A 24,976-nucleotide genomic window follows, 5' to 3' on the forward strand; every position below is an offset into this window, starting at 1 on the left:
CCACACGGCGTACGTAGAGTCTGGCTTCTAGGATTTTGGTTTTGTAACCGTCACTATCAGCCATCAAATGGAAAGCGGCACTGCTACGATTCAGTCTCAGGCGGACATCCACCCCGTTCAGCAAATACTTTTCTTGCAACCACATGTCCAAATGCAAACGACCCATCAGTTCTAAACTTGTGTCGGCTCCCGTGATTCTCTTTCTTCGTTCTACAAATCCATCATTGTTGTCTTTCTTTTCATCAGTTTCCAATATTTCAAACTTGGTAGGTTCGTCAGCTTCCCATACCACACAGGCATTGAGATGAGTGTTCTTGGCATCTATTCCGTACGTCAAGAGATTTTCCAGGTAGGCACGATAAGGGTAAGTATCCATGCTGCTACTGACCAGTTTGTTATTCAAGTACAAGTCCACTCCACTGAACAAGGAATGCATGAAATTGTTGACGGGAGCTACTGCTTCATCGTCTATAGCACCTCCAGTCTTATCTAGAATTTTGACTTTCAGGTACAAGTAACTGCTATTCAGATCGATGTAATCTTCGGGCTGTCCTTTGATTTCAAACTCGATGGGACCGGAATCGGTCAGTGAGGAGACGGGGTGAAATTCCACCCACTGGGATTCTTGCATCGTCATCATCGTGGGGGGCATGGCAAACAGATCCAGTTCCGTCTTGGAACAAGCGCAAGATTCTCGGTGCATCATTTTTTTTGTCTCTTTTTTCTCAATAATCGAAAACGTCTAAGTCTCGAACGGTTCTTCTTTTCTTGGCCTTTCTCGCTTGAAGTCTGGTGAAAGGGTGTTTTCTTCGTCGTCTCTTTCTGCCTTGTCCTTGCTGAATGCCTGACTCGGTAGCGTGCAGGGCATTTATAGGTGTTTCTCGTTGGCCTAAAATGTCTTTGCCCGTTTTCAGCAAGACATTTTTGCCTGCCCTCATGAAGGCTTCTTTAGGGTTTTGTTTGTCGATGATGACATTTTGGAGAAATTCTTTGCCTTGCGTCAGTGCCGCATCTTTCAAGGCGTGCAATCCGCGTGTCACCATCGGTTTCAACACCGGGGCCACCGAACGAAAGGCCGATTTTAACATATCTCCTAAACCGTGTCCTCGCTGTCGAGCAACCCCTCGGTACACTGGATACATGACTTACGAATCGTGAGAAAACCGTTTTCGAAAATGGAGTTTCACCGTGACTTTTCCTTTGGTGAATGGAATATTTTGTCCCAAATCTCCTTTTATAGTAATGTTGACCGTGTCCAAATACGACTTACTGACAGGCAAATAGTGAGGATGTACAAATTCGCGGTGGACGTGGTAAGTGTTTCCACCTTCCTCGTCAGTGTTCGTGGCAGAATCCACTTTGAAAGGAATGACACGCAGTAACGGTACGGAGGTGTGTCCCACCACGTTATACTCCACCACATCGGAGTACACAAACATCAAATTCAGTCCTTGGTTCAGTTCTACCGGGGCACGAAATAACTTGCTAAAAGACTCGTTGTCGTAAACGATGGGTAATTCGCTTTTCTTCATCATGCTCATTCTCAGGTTCATGTCTCCGCCCAACATGTCATACAATTCAGGACAAAATAAAATGGACAGGATTTTACTCCGTTCAAATTTCATCATGAAGCGACGAGCTGTTTTGTGGTACTCCATGGTGACACTTTTGTTAACATGCTCCAAAGCTTTCAGAAACACGGCATTAAACCTGGAGGCTATGGTGCTGACCAAATGTTGACCACTAAAATAATAGCCTGGGGAAATGAACAAGTGATAGGTGGTGTACTTTTGTATACGGGTTTTCTTGTCATATTTGACATTGCTATCCATCCACTGTTGCAATTGTTCGTCATGAACTTCCACATCAAAAAAATTTTGATTGGGAAGGACATTGAGGACTTGGGTCGGGTGAATCATTTCTACTAAAGCCACTTCCCAATGGGCTTCGTGATCTAAGGGGATGGCTTGAGGTAATTTGGCCGTGTAACAGCACAACGTGTTCTTGGGAAACACCTCCATGGAACTGTCACTGGGTAAGGTTAAGTAAAATTGGTTTTGGTGACTCATAATTCCAGAGTTCTGTGGCTGTCCGAGGGGTTAGTGGACGTCAGAGGCGTGTCTCCGCCCAAAATGGGGTTCTGGTTGTGGTTGGAGTGGTGACTGGCACTGGCACTGGACACAAGGTTCCCGTGGTTCCCGTTGGAGGTGAATTTCAGGGAGGGATTAGGAAGCAGGTAACCGATGCAACTGCTCAATAAAATGGTCCACAATTGTTTGTCTCCTTGTTGCAAACTCAAATTGGCGATGGCTGCCCCGATGACACAATACACCACGAAGATTTGGCAGAAAAAGACGATTTGCGTTTTAGGCACACGTTCTCCACACCACACCCACAAGGGTTGTTTTTGTAAATCTTGCACAGAAGAACTGGGTGAAGGAGGAGTGGTCGACGTAGCTGCGTCTGTGTGAAAAGGCATGATGGTCACTTCTTTTTATAGTCGATGACTTGCGAAGCGTCGATCCAAGAATCAAAACTGGGTGGATATCCTTTCCAACGTACTTTGACTTCTTTGACACGTCGTTTGCCCACTTTACGGGTTCTGCGTTCGAGAATGCTTTCGATGTCGTACACGTCGTCTTCTTTTTTGGTGACACGTTGTAACTCGGGCAAATAAAACGTTCCTTTGAGCACTTCTCAGTTCATGTCTTCCAATTTATAGACGGCAGGATGACGGCCATGCACTCGTCCAGTGACGCGAAACAATTCGGTCGTCCAGTTAGGTAAGTAACCTTTGTCGAAAGTGCGTTTGGTTTTGCCAATGCGCACCCAATCTCCTACGACCAACTCTCCACTTTTCTTGGGGACAGCCCTCGTCGGGGACGTACCAAACAGACGCTCAAACACCAACACTTCGTTGTCGGGAGTCACGTCTTGCGGGGCACGTTCGATGCTTCGATGGTAAGATTGGTTGTACGCTTGCACCAGGTGCGGTAAGATGTCGATGTACTTCAGAGTGTGGTGATGCGTAAAATATTTCCACATGCGTTCTTTCAAAGTGCGTTGAAAACGTTCCACGATGCTGGCTTTGGTTTCGGGATTCTCGGTGGTAAAAAAATGAATGTCACGTTTCTTTAATTCTTTTTGGAAAGCTTGGTTCAGAAATTCGGTGCCTTTGTCCGTTTGCCATCGAAGAGGGTGACGACCGCTTTGTTTCAACACCCGTTGCAGGGCTCGCACTAACTCGCTGCTCGATTTGGAAGTCAAGGGTACGACCCAGGCAAATTTGGAAAAGACGTCGATGACACGAAACAAATATTTGTAGCCACGATTGTAGCTGGCCAAATGAGAGACATCGGCTAAATCGGCTTGCCATTGATGATCGATGCCTTCCACTCGGGTGCGACTTCTGGCAAACTTGCGTCGAATGGGTTTGTGTAAAGTGTAGGTAGCTTGTTCTTGTAACCATCGTTGCACTTGAGGTAAACGGAGACTTTTCAGTCGCGTTTTGGCAGCACGATACAATTTTTGAACTCCTGCGTAACCTGCAGGATGGGAGGGATCGTAGTAAATGCTGGCTAAGACTTTTTCCATCTTTTGTGTTGGTTGGTGTGTTAATAAGACACCCACTCTTGGAGGATGCTACTCTTTTTCTCTTGGGGTATTTTCTTGGATTGCAATGCTTTGCGTGTGCGGCCAGCAATAGGTGTCGAAGAGGAGAAGGATGTCTGAGCGGGGGATATCGGTTCTTGTTTCACTTCTGTCTTCACTTTCTTTTTCTCTTGTGAGGAAGAAGGGGTGGCCATCATCTTTTTAATCCATCCAATTCTGGAGGTAGGTGGTGTTGTTAACTTGCGTACTTTTTCTGGTGGAGTTTGAAACCCTTCCTCTTCTTCTCCTTTTTCTGTCTTGGTCACGGGTACTGGTGGTACTGGTACTGGTACTGGTACTGGTGATGGTGCTGGATTTTTCATCAAGGTCTTAAAATCTTTCAGAGTGGGTAGAGCTTTTTCGTCTAAAGCTTTCTGGTGAAAGAGTTTCAGTCGTTGCAAGAGTTGACCGTACTTTTGCGATTTTTCTGTTTCGGACAAATCTTGGCGATCCATCAAGGACTGCAATTCGTGTTGTAACTGGGACATCTCGCTCAAATGGGGATTGGGAGGTAAATGCGGGGTGTGTTGTTCTTGCCACCGATGGTATTCCATCCATCGTTTGTAAGGCACTAAAGCTAGTTTTCTTCCTTCCATGGGGTTGTCAGGGGTCGATTCTGAGATCTTGGAACTTCCGAGGCCTTTTTATCTTGCTCCCACCAGTCCTTCCAACATGGTTCCCAAGACTCCTTTCAGTATGGGGCCTAACAAGAGAGGTAAAATACCTCCACGTTGCACTAACATCTTCTTTTTTTGACGAATGGGAATTTTCTTTTGAACCATTTGGCGAAGAACGTGACGATGTTTGCCTTAGCATTGTTTCTGGTGTTTGGACAAAGGGATCGTGCCTTTCAAAACGTTCAAACAACATTCGCACACGGTATCGATGACCTCTTTGGAGGCCGTTTGAATGAGTTTTTTTCGTAGGGGTGGAGAAGCTTTGGACAGGACAGATAACATGTCCCCATGTTTGGCTAAACGTGGTGGCAGTCCTTTCCTTTTCTTTCCTTGGGGTTTTCTGGAGGGTGACATCTTTGAGTCTTCAGGAGCACCAAAAAACACTGATACCCCGACTTGGTCACAGGCCTTTTTTATACTGGAACGCGTCGCCACTGATTGTCTTGACGTCGTATTAGTTTGAGGACAGGCATGACACGTCGTGCAGGGGTACGTAACGGACTAAATCGAGCCAGTTCTTGCTTGGACAAATCCAGTAAACCTTGTAACATGCCCGATCTTTCTTGAACTTTGATTTTGGGAGAAGGTACTTTGTGAGCAGCAGCCACTGCCACTAAATTGGAAGGTCCTGCCACTGGGGAAGTTCTTTTGGGGGTCATCAACGGAGAAGTTCTTGGTGTGATCAACGTCTCCAAGTACTCTTCAGTTCTGGGTGTCATTAACGGAGAAGTGGACAAACGTGAGGCTGCCGGAGACGCAGTCACCGCCGTGGCAGGTCGTGGTTTGCGAGTGTAAGGTTGCGTCCTGGCCGAAGTGCCTCTCTTGCGACTAGTTTTCTGTGGACTTTTCTTTTTCTGGGGACTTTTTCTCTGTTTCTTTTTCTGGGGGCTTCTTTTCTTTTTCCGGGGTGGTGGTGTCTGGTCAGAGGAGGGTCCTGCCACTGGAGAAGTTCTCCTTGGGGACCTGGTCTTTTTCTTCTTGGGGCTTCGTTGGACTTTTGTCTTGGGTATAACTTTGGGGGCATTAGGATCCCATCTTAAGAGTGAGCGAATGATGACCCCTCCTAGAGTACCGCTCCCTCCAGGTTTCAAAATGATTTGTTTTTTGGTTTGAGTGTCGATGCGGGGATAGGCCAGTTGGACCAAAGCGACTTTGTTTCGATCGAAAAAGCGTTTGGTTTGATGAGGAACCTGAATGATTCCTTGGAGTAATTGACGTGCCATCACCGTGAACCATCGTAAGACTTCTTTGAGACTAGCTTCTAAGACACGAGCTCGTGTTTGTGGATCTTTTTCTCGACTGATGTCATACAAGGCACGAATCAATTTGACGGGAAGATGCGACTGAAGGGACGTCATGTTCACACTGTGTGAGACAGACGAAAAAGGGTCTTAGGTTTTTATAGATTTTTTTATGGGGAGTGAAATGAAGTCGAGGACGGAGACGTGTACAGGACAGGCCCTCCGTCTTGGCACCAGTGGTGAAACAAGTGGGTACGAAATCGCAAATCCTCGGGAGTCGTAGGTTTCAAATCGACCAGTAAATAGGCGTGTGGCGTTTGAGTGGCATCGTCGTACGCCTGAGTCAGCCAAGGTGTTCCTAACTGTTTGGCTAAGACTTGCACTTGCGATTTATCTCGAGGGCTTTTAAACAAGACCACGTAATGCGCATTGAAACTGATGGTGCGATGGGCTTTACTTTGTTGAAACAAATTTTGGGTGATGTAAACGACACTGGCATTACGGTGATGCCCTTTGCGCGTGAACCACAGTTTAATTTCTTCTTCGTCTTCTCCTAACATGTCGTCGAAAATGACCAAATGGGTTAGACGGGAGTCAGAGACGATGCCATCGTCTTCTTTAGGAATGCCTTCCACAAACACGATGGAATCGCCTTGACTTTCTCGCAAGAGGCTGTACGCCGATTGCCACTCTTTGTAACACCACACGATTCGTTGAGGGGGTCGATCGATCAAATGATGTTTATGTTCGATCAAACGTTTGACGAATTCGGTTTTGCCTGAACCGCTAGGTCCAGCAATGAGCATGTTAAAGGGATGGCGAAGATACAAAGCCTCCCAACTGGCACGATCTAAGTGTTCGTCGATGACTTTGACAGTAGAGGAAGAGGGAGCAGAGACAGCAGAGGTAGCCATAGTTTGAGAAATGTCACTTGTGACACGAAAAACAAACAAGACAAGAGTTTATATACTTTTTCAGAACACGTTTATTGAATGTTTTTTTTCAAACATGAATAAGAAAGACAAAAATGCATAAAAGCCAAAGGCTTAAGTACAAGAATAAAAGGCACATGATAACCATGAACGTGGAATAAACACAAGTGTCTGTACAACATGTTTTGGGTAAAGTTCTAACCAGTTCTATAGTAGGGAGTAAGGTCACACAAGTATCCTCCCGAAAGGGTCTTTCAGGCCTGTCCACGACAGTCCTGTCCTGGGTGACGGGTTCTTCTGGCACCGTCACTAACACAGGTTGAAAAGTAACATTTTTCCTTGAATAACTCTCGTGCATACTGGGCCACCTCTTGTGTCCAAGCCTCAAAACCCTGGTCTCGGTGATGTCCAACATTTGACTCCTAACCAATCTGGTTTCTTCTTCGTCAACGACATGGTAAGTTACTTCAATGAACAATGATCTTGGACGTTGTCCCTTTTTATATGCTGACCAATATCGATGTGACCGTACGGCAACGTAAAGTGATTGGGAAGTCTCACTCGCTTCTGGTACACGATTTGATAGATTTTTTCCAGGGGCCGACTGACGATATGGTGAGTGGGTAAACGTACAATCTTGTTCGGATGATAAGTGGTCACTTTAAAGTTTCCATCCTCTCCCGATTGCAAGGCTTCTTTCAATACCCCAAAGTTGACCACTCGACTGGTACGATGATTCAGAGTCAGTCCTTTCACTTTGCACGTCGTGTGCACTTCTCCTTGTTTGTCCCGGTATTCGTAGCCGTAATTTTTGGGACCACCACTGACGAAACTTAGAATCTTGTCGTCGGGATGCTCGTCTGTCCAGGCTCCTAAACGGTCTCCTTCGATGTCAGGGTGCTGTTGAATCGGGTGATGGATGTAAATGCAACTGTCCGTGTCAAAGTACAGGACGCGTTCTTCTAACAGTTCTAAAGCTTCGTACAATTTTAAGCGAGCATGAGCTGTCACGTAAGCCGCAATGATGACATTTCCAAAAGGGTCGTCTTGTACAAAGTCCAGATCTTCTTCGTAATTGACCAAGATCAAATCCTCTCGAACGACGTCCACGTGTTTCATGTATTTGGTTTTGTCGTGAATCATCTGGAAGTAGCGGGAAGGTTCTGTCAAATATTCCGTCTTGGGTAAACACGGTCGTTGTGCCATTTTACCCCACAAGCAATTTAACATCACTTTGGCAAACGATCGCCTGCCTTCGTTTTTTTCGATGTGGTCTAAAGAGATGCCTTCTTGTGCATAGTATTTCTCTTTGAATTGTATTTGGTCTTCGGGAGTGTGACACCAGGAAGGATAGACGCTGGCTTCTTGTTTCAGTTTCAAAAAGGCATCCACGTAGTCGGCGAAAATGCTTTTCTGAGTAGGGTCACCCTTGTGGTACTGTTGTGTCTTGGGAAAGTGGCAAATTTCGTGCACTTCTAACAGTTGGTATCCCATGTCCAGAGCTTTGAACAATTCCACGCTGACCCAGGTTCCCGTCAAGGCACGTTCTTCCTGGCTGTGATGGCAAGGTTGGTCCTGGTTGCACGTTTCGGCACAAGTACGGCACAAGGGAAACATCAGTTTGCCTTGACAATGGTGAGGTAAGACGGGATGGTATAGGTTCGTGGGAGGCAAAACTTTACACTTGATCAAGCCTTCGTATTGTCGAATGTTTTTCAGGTCGATGTGTTCCGTCAACAATTGCGGGTGCCCTACGGGAAAGCGACAATATTTGCACACGTAGGGATACAGCGAACACACGTCCAAGTATTTGATTTCTTCTCCTTTCTCTTCGTCGGCTTGGTACAGCAAACAGGTGGCATTGGTCCTTCCTCCGTACAAACTATCCCTCGGGTTCAGCGGGTCCATGAACTGGTAACTTTCCACGAGGCGTTTAAACTCGGGATCGGTTTTCAAACGGTGATCGTACTCGTGTTCCCACATTTGCACCACTTGGTATCCTTGCTGTTCTAACTTTAGGCGTCGCTGACAAGTGTCCTGGTACAAGTCTTCCATGGTTCGTTGCAAAAACTGATTTTTAGTGTCACGGTCAGGGTAACAGATGGGACATCCGTGAAATAAGCAACCGTTAAACTCGTACACGATCTTGGGGTTTTCTAAGTCCCAGCCATCTACCGAATACATTCCGATGGTCTTTTCGCCTCCTCCGTTGCGGGCATGCTGAATCCATTTGTCTTCCTTGTCGCACAAGTAATGTAACCAACGTAGGGCTTTGACCGAGTATTGACGCTTGACATAGTGGGTCGTTTGAGGACTGATGACAGCCACGGTGTTTTCAGGCATGAATCGTTGGCGGTACACTAAGGAACACGCTTTGGCAATGGTGCAAGCTTCTTTCAAAGGATCGACCCCTCCGTGTTCCATGAACAGTTCTCGAAATTTTCCACAGCAACGCCGTAAAATGTCCACGTCGGAACAACAATACTTTAACATTTCTTCCTGAAAGTCGAAAGGGTCCGAGGCGTGAGCTTGGTGCCAAGCGTAGAAAGCTTCTCGTTGTTCGGTACGCATGTTGTCGGGGTCGTAATAGTGAGCCTCAGGCAAATGGGGTAGAACAGCATGTTGATTGGCTTCCGTATTGAAAAAGTGTGGAAAGTACCCTTTAGCCATTTCTGTCATTCCAAACGTTTTAGGCATTCGGCTCAAAGGCATGGCCAAGTAACTCATCGAATCTTTAAACTGTACTTGTCCCACTTGCATGAAAATGATTTTGGCTCCGTTCAAAATCACTTTAGGACGTTCGGTGCCATGTTCCGTATAGTACCTCAAAAGAAACTGTCCATCGTATCCGGAGAAATTGTGAGCCATCACTGTGGCATGACGATGACAATCTCCGTAACGTTCGATGTCCTCTTGGCTCCACGTCTTGTCGATGGGGTCTAAGATCCATTGGGCAAAATCGGCTAACGTGTTTGGTCCCCGAAAGATTTTTTCACGTCCTCCAGGAATCTTGCTGCAGTGAGGGCAATGACTGAAGATAGGTTCTTGAATGCACTTCTCGCACGCTCGATGAGCCACGCAGAAATTAGGAATGTGAATGGCAGTCTCTTGCATGCATTCGAAATCGAAAAAGATGAAATTGCCTTTCTTCTTGTGACCGTCCTCTTTCTCTGGTGGGGGTTGGTATTTTTGCACGTAGCATTGGTGTTCCAAGTCCACGATGTGGTGACAAATGTGACATTTTTTCTTTCCTCGACATACGTGTGCCTTGGCATTGTTGGTACGTATGCCTTGTCTACACGTAGGGCACAATCTCAGGAGTTGACAAGCACATTTCTTCTGTGAACCTTGTGTTTTCAAATGTTGTTGGTAACAGGTAGGGCTGACAAACGTGCGCAGACAAGTCGAACAAGGCACTGGTTCTTCGCTCAGACAGGGTGGAGAGGCCAAACATCCTGGGCATTTCCATCCACAATGCTTGTGTTGCTCTCGATTATTATAACCATAGTCACATTTCTCACAGTAATATCTGTATCCCAGGAATCCGGTGATACTGGTAATGGTATCGAAATGGTCATCGTGATGATAAACATGAATGTATTTTCCGTCCTTAAAGTCTTGGCCTCGAAACAACAGAGACCCGCGCATTTCTTGAGGGTGCACTTTCAAGGTGTAGCGTGGAGCTAGGGCATCTTGCAATTTTTGCATCTCAGGAATGCCACAGGGTGTGTCTTTGGACAGGCCAGCTTGTTGCAACAGGAGTTCTGCTTCGTTTCGTTGTTTGGCTCGGTCGGATTGTTGAATAGTGTTCCAGGTTCTTTTCCATTCTACCGTGTCGTTCTTGTTGGCATAGGTTCGTCCCACCACGATGGCCCTGGCTAAACACATCTGGTCTTGAGGGTTGTTAATTCGGACGAGACTCTTTTTGGTGTTGCGAAGGTCGTCCACCAATAACATCTTTTTGCGTCCTGTCCCTTGAGGAGGAGAGACGTGGGCCATTTTCAGTGTGGCTTTACCATCGGTGATGTCAAACTGGTCATTAGATTGTTGTACGTGTTGTATCTTGTCCATGACTTTGGAAGGGGTCAGTTCTGCGGGTCTGCTAAACTCGATACAAACAGGGGATTTCAAACCGTCGTGATCTATGGATAGTGTCAAGCGATCGTCTTCTTTGGCTTGACATTGTCGCTTGAGTGCAGTGAGCAAAGAATCCCACATCTCGGTGATAAACCCTTCTGTTTTCTCCAAGGGTACGTCGGACTTGAAATCTTTAAACTTCACCGTGTAGGTGTAAGCCGTGGTTCTAAATTTTCTAGAGGAGCGCTTTTCCGTCTCTCGAATGGAATAGTACTTTTCAGGGTTGACTAAGGGTGGTGAACTTGGTTTAGAGGGTTCGGATTCTGGTTCACTCATGTCCTCTTCAAAATCACTGGCATGAATTTGTGCCAAGATTTCAGCCCTGGTACGAGGCGATAGATCACGTTTCTGCCTCTTACTTTCTTCTTCTTCTTTCTTCTCGAATGAATGGGATCGTTTCATCTTGAGTGCAAAACGTCAAATGACTCAAGTTTAAACACCATAGACTAATTTATAGTCTTGGCAAACCAACGTATATAAAAAGGGTGTGTGTCTTGTCCATTCACTATTCATTTCACTCTCAAGCTGAGCACAACGATGGAAGAGACTACCCAGATGGAACGTTTCGTCAGAGCTTTGCGAGGGGTCATTAGAAAATTCTCTTCAGACCAGCCGACAGACTACTCTCCTTCCTTTCGAGATAAAAGTCAAGATACTTGCTATATCTGTCAGAAGAAAGGGCATTGGTCTTCAGAGTGTCCAGACAGTCAAAAAAGAACAAAAACAGGGGCTAAAAAAGACAAAAGTCAAGATACCTGTTATTATTGTAAAGAAAAAGGACATTGGTCTCCAGATTGCCCCAAAAAGAAACAAGAGGAGTCAGAAGAAAAGAAGGATTCTTCAAAAGAAGAGATGGATTCTTCGGAAGAAGAGAGGGATTCTTCAGAGGAAGAAGAGGAAGAAAGAAGACAATTCTATTTAAAAGAGGCAAAGAAACAGGATAAGAAAAGAAGAAGGGAAGAAAATGAGGAAAAAACGGTGAAGAAATTCAAAAAACAGAGAGACTAAATAATGAAAAAGAAGAAGTGTACAAACTTTTTAAAGTGTTCTGTGGTGAATTGTGAATTGGATTGTAAAAAAATGGATAAAAGAATACATGAATGATATAAGGTAAGTGTCTTTGAGTTTTTGATTTTAAAATAAGAAGCTACACTCACGCACTCATACACAGACACGTACTATAAGGGTAAAATGGGTGGGTTTATTTTTGAGTTATTGGCAAATTGAAATTGTATTTCTTTTCGAGAAATGTGGCTGGCCCTGAAAAGGGCCTTTTTCTTTATGGTGTAGGAGTGAGTTTAACCAATCAACTTTAACTGCCTTAAGCCTTTGCCACGGCCAAGGCCTACTTCTGATGATTGGGTTGAAATCACTAAGGGTGGTACGACAGGCTTAGTCACAGGGTTGGCGTGTTTAGCTCGGGAAGGTCGTATTCTCTTCGGTCGTGATAAAGAAGTCTGATACATTTGTTTCAAACTTCTTAACTCCGCTAAAATGTCCAACAGTACCGTAGCCGTTTGATTTTCACCCTCTTGTTTCTTTGCTGCTACTTCTTCTTGCTGTTGTTGCTGTTGTTTTTTTCTTACCTCTTCTTGTTGCTGTTGCTGTTGCTGTAGGAGAAAAGCTTGTTCCGCTTCCTTTTGTCGTTGCATAAATTTCTCCAATTCTTCTTTCTGTCTCTGTCTAAAATTCTCCACTTGCGGTAATGATGAAGGTAACGAAGGTTCCGGAACAAATTCTTGCGAGGTAAGAAAATCCACAAAATCCCAGTGTACCTCTTCTGAAAGTAAGTCCGGGTTCCCTTGGGCAGTCTCCCCTGCTGGTGCACCCCAATGGATCGTTTTCTGAGTTTCCGTCATGTTGAATCACTGTCGCATAGATTGACTGCACACAAGCGCTAGCGAATCTATATAGACCAACTGACGTCACAGACTACTCTCTTCGGATTGGATGCGGGCTGACTGAATTTTGTAACGCGTGTTTGGATTGGTGAATGAACTCAATCCGTTTCAATCCTGCCTCTACCTATAAATAAGCGCAGTTCAGTGCATTGATTCACCTGTTCTCGTCGCTTCAAGATGTGGACCGATGTGCAATCTTCTACGCTTGTATCTTCCATGATGTTCCGGACGGACATACCCATGTATGTCCGATCCAAGTGGGCCGTTGTCCACAGGACAAACACCAGCCTGTGGATACGTAGGATCTACGTAGAAAGACAAGGATGCCTGAAAAGAGTGCTGATTTACGGACCAACAGTGAGACGTAGCCTAAGGACAAGAAGAAGACCAATGCGGTACCATTTATGTTAATGAATACATTAACATAAACCCAAAGGCCCTTTTCAGGGCCAGCCATATTTCTCGAAAAGAGATAGCCTTTCCATTGCCTACCCCTTTTTTTTTTAAATTTAAATTTAAATTTAAATTTAAATTTAAAAAAAAACTTTTTAAAAAAAAAAAAAATCCCAAAAGCCCAAACTCTATTCCCCATGTTAATTTCCCTTGTCCCTAGACAGACCCAAACTCTATGTTAAATTCCCATTGTCCCTAGAGTTGCCCACGATTTTTCTCCATGTTAAATTTCCCTTGACGCTAGAGTTGCCCAAGGGGTCTTGTAATGCTAATTCCCATTGACGGTAAAGTGGCCCACTTAACTACTTATGTCGTGTCTTATATTTCAATTCGTACGTGAGACACGACATACCATACAAAATGCCTATTTTTCCCCAAACAATTATCTTCCTAAATACTAGAAAAAAATTTACATTATGCTCAATTATAATTTTGAAGAAATGTCATATGTACAAGTTAAAAATAAAACATACTTACAAAAAAATATATGTTACTCCTCTATCTCATTAAAAGTTGAACATCCATACAGGGCAGGAACGGGACTGTACCTTTATTCCCCCCCCCCCCACACTAATAATAGTTCAATCCAATATAAACTTTCTTGACCCAATCTAATGCCAAACTGCAACTGGAATTTTCGTCTGGAAATTTTGCTATGATTATAACCGTGCAGATCACTAAAAAATCACAAATGAAAGAACTTTCTTAGAACTATATTCCAATTAAATTTTAAAACTAAAATTAATTTGTAAATTTTTATCATTAAATGCGCTTACATGACCCGTGTGACTTTTACTATAATTCTAACCAAAAGCATCTCGATTCTAGCTGCAACTAAGAGCCAACAGATTTCATTATGTTAAAATTTAGAACAGATTTGCCATGATTAACTTTCAGTCGTTATGAATTAACCTACTTAATTTGTCAGATTTTGTTTTCTTTTATAGCTACGAGGGATTCATGAGATAAAATTTGGAGGAGAGACTGCGCTTATGTCTGATAATTAGGACAAGAAAAAAAAAAGAATAAAAATAGGCACGATATTCAAACGAAATCATCAGATTGTCTCCAAAAATGGACATAATACATGAGTTGTTACATTTCTTTGATAAACCCCACTCTTTATTCCGTATCAAAGTCTTGTCAGAAAGTTTCATAGACAGTTTTCCTCAAGTTATTTCTTCTTTAGGAAAACAAAATATCAGAAACTATATGGGTTGCAAGGAGATGATGTTTGGTTTTGAATATCGTACGAGGAAGAAGATCATCAATCATAACCTTCTTATCGCAGTCACACATTTGCATGCTTGTAATCTCTTATGGATTCAGATGGTTAAACACGGGGGATTACACATGGAACAACAGGTGATTATATGGAATTACATGGGATTACACTGCATTAATGATTATTTCAAAAGAGCGCATCATTGATATCTGCATCACACATTACAAATGATTAAGGTTAATACAGGGAATAAACAGTTTTGAAAATTAGAACATATTAAAATAAAGTGTCTCGAACCAGAGTTTCAGCAAATAAGACTTAATGGATGTGACACTTCTGTTACAACTCTATGTCTTAACATGCGTAAGATAAAGAAGTAAAACAATCAATGTAAGTTAAATCAGCAAGTTATTTATTTCTCTATAATACAAAGTGAAAATTCAAAAGACAATTGCAGTATTGTGAATTAAATCTAGAACAATCTTTAATGCCCTATAACAAGTCTAAAAATAGTCTCACGACACAATCATAGAGTCCAGAATGTATTTTACTGAGTTCGTAGTAATCCCCAAGTAGTGTACATACATCTAAATGTTAATGGGCATTTTAGTATTTCCAGTGATTATTTTTAATAAATAATTCCTCTCAATTTGTATCTGACAGATTGACCAAAACTAGAAATGAATTATTTGTTTATGAAATCGCTATTTATTCATTTTTTCTCTTTACCTATAATGTAATAGAATGTGAAGATTTCCAACGGATTTCTAACTGTAAACAAGACTAACTGTGAATTCGTACTAAGTAAAGATGTTGTTTACAACTTACAATCTTAAACAGTAATTAGCTATGTAAGCATGTTCTTTACAACTTACAACTATGGGCAAAAGTTACGCACACAATATAAGTTAAATATACGTAACACTTGTTAAGGAATAGATTTTACTGGCAAAAGAGGTAATTTATCGATCAGCGTGATCTTTAAAAGGCACGGAACGTAGTCGAAATGCCCATTTAGTTACTAATGATACACTACTGACTATCATTTTGGTAACTTAGTATAAACGGTTGTTGTTTTTTTTTGGGGGGGGCGGGGTGTTTTTTGTTTATTCGAAGACATGATAATTCTCTGATATGGGGTATCCTCTGATTAATATACCATAATGTATATTATAAGCACATTACCTTTAAAATGAAAATAGTGCACATATATTTGAGTCGATGATACCGAATAGCTAAATGAAACGGAAAATAATATAAGGTAAAACTGATAGTGTGATTTTAATCTTAATAAAACATTCAAATTCCTACTGTCATTTTTTTCTTCTTTTAAATATAATATATTGCCATACTGACAAATACATGGGGTCGGGATACAAGTTCTTACAACTTATCAACATCCCTCCCCAAATACACAAGTGGATACATGAAAAGTGGCAAGGAGGATCAGAAGTACAGTACAGTAAATGAATAATCAAATAAAGAAGATTAAGGGAAGGGTTGGATGGAGGAGAGGAAACGGTAAAGGAGTTCAGAAGCAGAAGCTGGAGAGAGATCATGCCAGTAAGGAGCTTGTTTTGGACGATTATTGACATTTTAATTATCTGGAAGATTTCAAAGATTCAAGTTTTTATGTCATTTGATAGCTCAGCTGATCCAAACAACAAAACAATGTACTATCGGGGATGAATAATTGGTTTAAGCAATGCATTAGTCTCAGTCTTGGTACTGAATAATTTTTACAATTAAAAATATAAGGGTAGGTAGTCTAGTCGTCCTCACTACAATGTGACGCTATCATTTCAAAAGTATGTATCGCGTAAAATACATTTTTTTTTTGCATAGCGTTACATAAATATCTAAAACTTAACGATTGTCGTACCTGGTGAACTTTTATTCTGTACTTTTCACTGAGTTAATGTTTCAGGAAGCAAATTCATGATTTTGTCCTTCGCTAATGTTTTATACCATGATAAACATGATGAAAATCTCTCCTTATAATGACAGATAAATGTATCTATTTCAAAGTTGTTTTCTTGGAGTGGGTAAGTAATTTTTCCTTTCTTAAGTGGTTGTTGTAAAATAGATAGATGCTGCTTAGATAAAGTTTCTTACAGAAAATAAATTGACCAATGATGACCTTGTCCGTGATAATGAAGAACAAAAAAGTACCCAGAGGCATTATAACGGATCCTTAGGCTTAAAACAGAAGTAACTGTTGCTTTTTTTTAACATGGAATCTCTTGCGCGATCCACTTCTTTTTAGCTTTACAGTTACTTATCTCAACACACCTGAAAAGTAAATTCTCAAAATGTTCACTGGGCTTTGTTGTATGGTCTCATAAAAGTAAAGTTATGACTATTCCGTCATATTATCTAGAGCCTAACACGTTTTCCATACATGCCCTGCATTTTTTAGAAGAGGGGATGGCTAGTAATTTTCAAATTATACCATGTTTGCAAAACTCATTAGAAGAGTGATGCAGCACGAAGAAACCAGACATGACAAACGTTGTGTCGGATATACACATTTATGAGCATTATCTCCGACTTCGGGGCCTCTTTGGACTAGAATTGTTATTTGGAATCTTAGAGACGGGAGATTATATTTTAAACTGGAGACTATGAAAAATAACAATATCTCCTCTTAGGATACAAATAAAACATTCTGAGAATTATCTTAAAGAAAAGTGTTTATGATAGTTGTGTTATCTGGACTTAAAATAAATAAAGGCAATTGTCAAGTTAAAATAATTGTACATGAATAAACTAACGTACTTAATAGCTAGACTGAACGCTTGCAGGCAGTGCATGAATTACATTAAAGAAAAGTGTTCATGATATTGTAATATTTGGACTAAATGTAAATGAAATTAATTGCCAAGTTAAAATAAGTTTACATGAATAAACTAACGTACTTAAAAGTTAGACTAAACATTTTCTGGCAGTACATATGTTGCAAGAGTAAGAATGGAAAGAAATCTCAGTCACTATTGTATTATTCAAAGCGGTAACTATGTCGCAAGAACACTTTGTTGCAGATTTAACTTGGCTAAATTCATATACAGTATCTTTCTGTATATGATGTTATCTTCAATTATCTTCGGTCATTTCCGTCGATTGCACTCCATTCCATTTCTAGCTGATAAACAGTTGCTTATAAAGACGTGACAAAATTACATTTATAGCACTGCGAGGTTTATAATGTTTATAATGAGAACTATAATGGGAACAACAGCATCAACAGCAAGCAATAGTCAATACTACTACTACTACTACTACTACTACTACTACTACTTTTGTTGCTGCTACTACTACTACTACTGATGATGACGATGACGATGATGATCACGATAACTGTGCTAACATAGTATTAACGCTGTTTTATCATTTAAAGCAACATTATCACAAGAAATTATGACGGCAGCCAAGGACTCGACACAAATAAAGAAATATATCGAACGACACCTTTACTCAAAGAGCAGTAAAAATTCGACCATCGCTGTGAACCACGTACGAATAAGATGCCTGGTAATGGCAGTGAGATGTGATAAAAACTCTTCTGTAATGTAACATTTTTCCATCAGCACTGACAAGGTGTCGAAGTAAATAAATCGATACATAGAACATGTTGCTAGTCTAACAAGTTGATATCTATATCAGACAGAGTGGAAGAAAAAGCTACGCGTGCCTACAAGACTATTGTACATAACTTCTTTTGTAGATACCTGGTAGCCTCTCAAGGGTCGGTGGTTCTTACCGGGGTTTTCCCGGTTTATTTCTCTACCAGTTATACTGGCCACCATGCATAGCCCATCTTGCGCTGATAAATGGGGCAACAACAACAATTATTTGTAGATCTATGAATGTCAGTTGTTCGCTGTGATCGTAAGCAATAAGATTTAACAAAACTTTGAGACAGGATTATCCCAATAAGTCAATCACTGTTGTCTGGCATAATTCCTTAATGGTGTAGTCATACATTGGAACAACGTTATCTAGCTATGAAAATCACTGTCACCTGGTTTACCCCATAAAGCATAATAGTTAACTTGCTTTAATATTGAAGCCATACTTGGGACAGCATTATCGCCCAAGCCCAGACATACACCAAATGCGAACAAGACCAAGCCCAGGCATATACCAACTGCGAACAAGACGAAGCCCAGACATATACCAACTGTGAACAAGACTAAGCCCAGACATATACCAACTGCTAACAAGACCAAGCCCAGGCATATACCAACTGCGAACAAGACCAAGCCCAGACATATACCAACTGCGAACAAGACCAAGCCCAGACATATACCAACTGCGAACAAGACCAAGCCCAGACATATACCACCTGTGAACAAGACGAAGCCCAGACATATACCAACTGTGAACAAGACGAAGCCCAGACATATACCAACTGTGAACAAGACCAAACCAAGACTTATACCAACTGCGAACAAGACCAAGCCCAGACATATACCAACTGCGAACAAGACCAAGCCCAGGCATATACCAACTGAGAACAAGACCACAGACTGGAGCAAATATGGTTTACACTCTTGGTGATAAATGCTAACGATCAGAGTTAATCCCTGGGCCTTTCATTGAGCACTGATAGTGCATTACTGTTCTAATTCCACCAAAGGATGTCCAATATATGCCAGGTCGAGTTAATTATGTAAAGTTATGTAAACACTCCAGTAGTTCAAATTTGGTACCAGGAATGGTATTTCTTACTAAGATTATTTCCTTAAAACTTAACATCTACTAAAAATATTCATACAATAGTAACCAGTCTGAAGTCAGAAATATATCAATATAAAATTCCAAATGCTTCACGTAATTAAAACACCCATTTTACGTGAAATTACACGTAGCTTATAACACGCGACTGACATCGTTAACTTCACTCAAATTCAGATCTGTATTTACCTAAATATCTTCTACAAAATGTGCAGATGATAAGTGTTTTTCTGCCATGTAAAGAAAAACAAACCTACATTGAATTCAAGATGTACATTTTTATGCAATTCAGCATATAAAAGCACTTCAAAATTCTTCAAATGTAAACTAAGATGAATGATGGTGACAGTTAATCATTTATATTCATTACTTTTTTCAATCTATCTCGCTCCGATGCTTGTTGCTATTTATTTTTCTTACACGCAATATGCTTTTTAGACTAGCAACCCAAATGACCTCAATTTTTTTTCTTCAAAATGCTATTGAAAGCAAAATTTAAAATATGCTAGTTGTGTATTAAACTGCATTTACCTAAATTTCTTTATGTAAACCACCGCAAAGTTTAAATAAATTCCCACTGCAAAGTTTAAATAAATTCAAATTTTATTCTTCGCTTTTAAACATAGAAAAGAATTCCAAGAACGGCAAATCTGATGAATAATGATGATATGCTTAATCATTTTTTTAAAATTTCACTCACGTGCTTGTTATTTATTAATGTTATGTGTTAGATAAGTTGGGCTAGTGGCCTAATTTACCTCAGTAAAGCATCACTCGTGTGTGTCAGAGCGAATTATACTCAAGTTCATTTCACATGAGGCTAGGTCAGAAACTTTATCACTTGAAGTATCACGTGACTTTTTAATTAACTTTTAGGAAATGCATTAAAATCTACACATTGTTGTGTCTTTAGATGAATTCTATATTTTGGAATAATATAAAGAAATATTATCAGAAGAGGATGAATTTATCTTGTCCTCCAAAGCTAAAAACACGGTTTATCACTGAATTGCCCACTATTTCGCTATCTACTTACGCCAGATTGAATATTGTACGGGAAAATGTCTGAATTTTAATCATCAGGTTTTACGAATTTTACAACACACTTAGCACAAAAGCGTCTCCTTGATTTAGGAGAGTTAGTCGCTAACTACTAAGGTACATGTAGGTCACGCAAAACGTGCCGTTCGTATCGTATCTTAAAACGACGGAATCGGGTATACGCTTCGAATACTTCGCGTTGCAAATTATTATAGTCTTATCTTTCTTTAAATGCTGTATTGAAATGCTATATTAAAATGCTATATTGAAACGCTATCGAATAAAAACAAGGTTTTAGACAAGATGACAACAGAAAAAGCAATCGTCAAATATTCAGGTTGTTTTATGAAGCAAGTTGATACATCACTGCATGCTTCTCGTGGGTCGGTGGTTCTTTCCGGGGTTTTCCGGGTTCTTCCTCCACCATTAATACTGGCCGCCATGTATAGCCTATCGTGCTGAAAAATGGCGTTAAAACCCCACAACAACAACAACAACATCACTGCATACCACCCTTAACTACATACTTGCTTAATACAGATGTACAAACATACAGACAGTGGAAAATTATTTGACAGATGATCGGATTATTAAACAGGTGAAAAGCTGATCTATTAAAAAGATGATGGACAGAGATATAAAACTTTGCAAAACATATTGATATGCTGATATCCTCAAAAAACGTTCATTCTCTGACACATAATTGTAGGAAATATGCTCAACTGACAGCGGCTTAGCAAATGGCACATGAAATAAACGTTATTTATCTGCATACAGAATTTTTTACAAGCTAATCAGTGTCGTCTGCTTCCTCTAGATCATAAATATGAAAATATACATCGTTTCTGTGAAACAAGGAATGTGCAAGTTCATGGTGCTTGAAACAACCAATAACAGTTACATATGCGTCATGACCTTGCATGTTAAAATCATACTTTACTTTTCCCCTGCCATTACTGTTTTCTTGTGGTGCAAACGTGTTAGCATTCAATTTGCATCTGCTACAAAGAAAAATATTCTTTACTGTCCTTTTAGTTTCACTGTTCGAAGTTTCGGTTCAACAGTAATTAGCGTCTGGAAAGATTATCTCACCGATTATTCACTTTGTCAGTTATCGTTATTATTGCCACATATAATATACATTAATCAAAAGTATTATGTTTTAGTTGATAATAAGTTACTTTTATCTATCGGTTTAACCTATCTAAAAAAACAATATTTTGTAATAGTATTTCCATCACAGCATGCAATGTGTCAATGCTAAAATTTAAATAAGACAAAAGATACGACCTGGGTTGAGAGGAAATGTAATTTTGTCTCTTGGTATCAACAGCTTATGGAGTATAATGTACTTTGTTATTTTTGCGTAAACTGTTTAAAATTATACAAATTCTTGCAATGTTGTTGTTATATGCTTTAAATTAGAATTAATGTTCACCATACACTGATGAAGTCACATATAATAATAATAAAAGAAACCTCAATATGCCCCTACGACTAACGTGTCAGATCTAAAATGTTTTTCATTACATTTTAATATACATATATAGTTTTACATTTCGACTAATGTAGTTTTCATTATTTCAATACATTATAATGCCATATCATATAAAATACTTCCGGGCCAATAATGAAGAAATATACCAGAAGGAGGAATCAACTTCTGAAGAAAAAAAATCAACGTATATCCCCTTTCACTAATAAAAGAGAGCTAGATAAGATCGTTCTGATACCAGAAACCATAGACAAAAATTCCCTGTATTCCTGGTGCTCTTGCAAAGTATCCTAATATGTGTAGGAGGAAATTTGGGAACATAAATGGCTGGCGCCAATACATGGAAAGTACCAGACTTGGATTACTGCGAAAGACAATCATGGATTTTCAGTCTGGGAAACGTTTGCCAACTTTTACTCCTCGAAATTCAAGACATGTTAAATATTTGATTATACTAAAGCACAAAGTAAGCAATGCTATATGGTATAATGTCCGAATAGTGAGTGTAATTCCGAGGCAAGGTCTAATTATGCTGTTCTTGAATATTCTATGGAAGTAAAATTATGTCGTAAACACTAATAATTATTCCAAATATTAATGTACTTTAGTTTTGAAAACTAGTATCCAATATACCCAGTGTACCAATACCAATTGGCGTGACATAAACAATATGTCTTTTATGTTTAACAATGTAAAAAATATGGAGTATGTGCGTTTGGTTATAGCGCCACGTTTTAAGGAATTCTTTGAATTTAGTGATTACTTGTCTGATTATTGGAATTCGGTGCAATGGAAATATTCCTTAGCTCAAAATAATTAGGCAATTACTAGGAGAAGACGTCACGGAGTGAAGTGGTAGTGAGTTTCCATGATGCCATGGTTCACTAGTAGTGAATTCAGGTCAAAACCGAATGAGTGTCCCTGGAATACCATAATCCCTATTAAAATCTAGTGGTGAACATTGGTGGTGTGACTGCAGTAGCAGTATTTACGGTAGGAAACCGGTAAATTACACAAAGGAATAAATAAGAAGGGACTCAGCAAATACCGTTTATGTCGCCATGATGGCAAATGTGATGCAGTTGTACTGACGAAATGTGCCTGGAAACCATGGATTGACTGGCCTAAGGTGTCGTAGTTAACATAGTTCACTGTGTTAAGGGAGAGTTGTATAGTTTCTACGGCGTTAACTTCTGGCGGTACGGAAACCTAACGAAGAGAAACCATGTAGATGTAAGGTTGATAGATACTTGGCAGGTTGTGAGATCTGTGGTCTTGCATTGATTAGAGTTTGTTTGTTTTTAATTTTAACGGCGCATCAGCACTGTTAGGTTATTTAGCGCCAAACAAAATGTTATTTGTATAATATTTTAAAAAATTATAAAAGGTCCTATATCGACCAGCGATATAAAAGAACAAATGGTTGAAATTAAAAACGGTAAGATGGTATCGGTGCAAAATAAAGCTTCCCGATCAACGGGGGATGTAAATATTCTGTGTTAATGAAAAAAGATGAAAAGGTATTAAAATGGGACGGTATATATATTGCATAAAACTGCACAAGGTGATATCATAAAAGTTAGAGTTTAGAGTAAATATTTACGGCTTTCAGGAACTCTATAATACGAGTGATGTTTATAGTATCAAAAAGTTCTTTCATGTCATGCACAATGTAATAACGATCGCGCGTAGGTTGCAGGTCAAAACACTCTATCACAAAGTGCTTGACAGTGAATTGATTAGAGTAAAAAATCATGTATAGAACGGACACGTCGGGCTTTCTAATTTACAACTGAAGTTGTATGAACGTCTTTGGAAATTTGGGGTAAACTTATGACTTCTAGCGGGAATCGCGCCAGGATTTGACACCGATCGGTCAAGTAAAGACCCCTGGCTTGGAACAATACGATATAAGATATAGCGCTCTACAATTAGGATGAGCTTCCGAAAGAGGGACCGGTATAAGGTCAAGTTGTTTACATTGACAACAATGGAGTGTGTATGTGTGTGACATTATCCTGACACATGAACGACCTTACACTAGCCTCTTAAAGCTGTACGCCTAGCGAGGCATCTGTAAGTACCATTTTTATATGCTTTTGGTATGACTCGGCTGGGGTTAGAACCCGAGACCTCCCACATCCGCGGCGGACGTTCAAACCACTTAAGCCACCGAAGCGATGCACAATGGAGAGAATGTTAGCATAAGTCTATGCTACTTTCATGTACCGTGGCTGACATGTGGTAACTATTGAAACTATACATTATCTGAATGGCCTATGTAAGGATATGACTTCTTTATTCTGTCAGAAAAAAATTGTTTAATAATAATAATAATAATAATAATATGAAAATGACAAGAAATGGTTTTATATTCAGTATAAATGGGAGAGTGGTACTGGATTTCTCGCTTCTATGCATTCTACTTTTCACATTGCTCTCGTTTTTCTAAGGCTTTATGCCATTATTCTGAGATGCTGATTTCTGCAATAATAATAATAATAATAATAATAATAATGCCAAAGCAAAAAGGGCAAAACCAGTTAGTCTAAAATTCCCAAATCACAGGGTACAAATATGCAAAGAAAAATTCAAGCTAAGATTTGTCACCTAACATGACCCTAGAGCGCCGAACTTCGTGGCAAACATAAAATACTCTGCAAGAACTTGATAGCAGTCATTGTATTTGAACTTTACTTAAACGTGTGTATAGAATAATAGTTCTTATTAACCGAAATAAGGTATGGCAAAATGTCTGAGATGACCTGTTTAAAGATAAAAATGGTAATCCCTCTCTCTCTCTTACACATACACACACACGCACGCACGCACACACTCTCTGTCACACACACACACACACACATCTGGAGCCAGTTTCGTGGACAAGTCTCTGGAAGTCAGTCGTTCAAAAGACATATCTGAGTAAAGAGTACGTTCATATGGGTGGTTCACGACATGTACCATAGCTAGTAGTACTAATATTAGTACCCTTACTCGTACCTCGTGGACAGGGTACTAACATGAGCATATACGTGTTAATGGAGCAAGCCGGGTGTGAATCACACCCGGCGCTCTTTTAGCCTAATAATAACACTTTAAACACATTCCTTGCATATAATCCAATAAATAGATTAGTCCTCTTATTTAATACCGGAAGTATCGAAAATCATTGTAGAAATAGTTGTAAAATCTCGTTTACTTTTTTCAGCCGATATTTTCGTTTAGATCGTCCGCCATGTTATTTCAAATAATGATTACTTCCGTTCTCAGCCTCGTTTGTTTGTGTGCCATATTAGGACACTGACGCCTTATTTGGAAATGTAAACAAATCGTAGTAAAAATTTGGCGCCGTTTGGGTCAGAAAATCTGCGCATTAAAAGTAAATACGGTTTATCGGCAACTTTGAAATTCAACCAAGAAGCGATTATTCGCACTTGATTGACAATAATATAGCGTAGAATATCCAAAATATGTTCTGGCAAGCCT

Source organism: Sinohyriopsis cumingii, chromosome 11 (genome assembly GCF_028554795.1).
Source record: "Sinohyriopsis cumingii isolate HCF-2022 chromosome 11, ASM2855479v2, whole genome shotgun sequence".
In the NCBI taxonomy this organism is placed as follows: Eukaryota; Metazoa; Mollusca; class Bivalvia; order Unionida; family Unionidae; genus Sinohyriopsis; species Sinohyriopsis cumingii.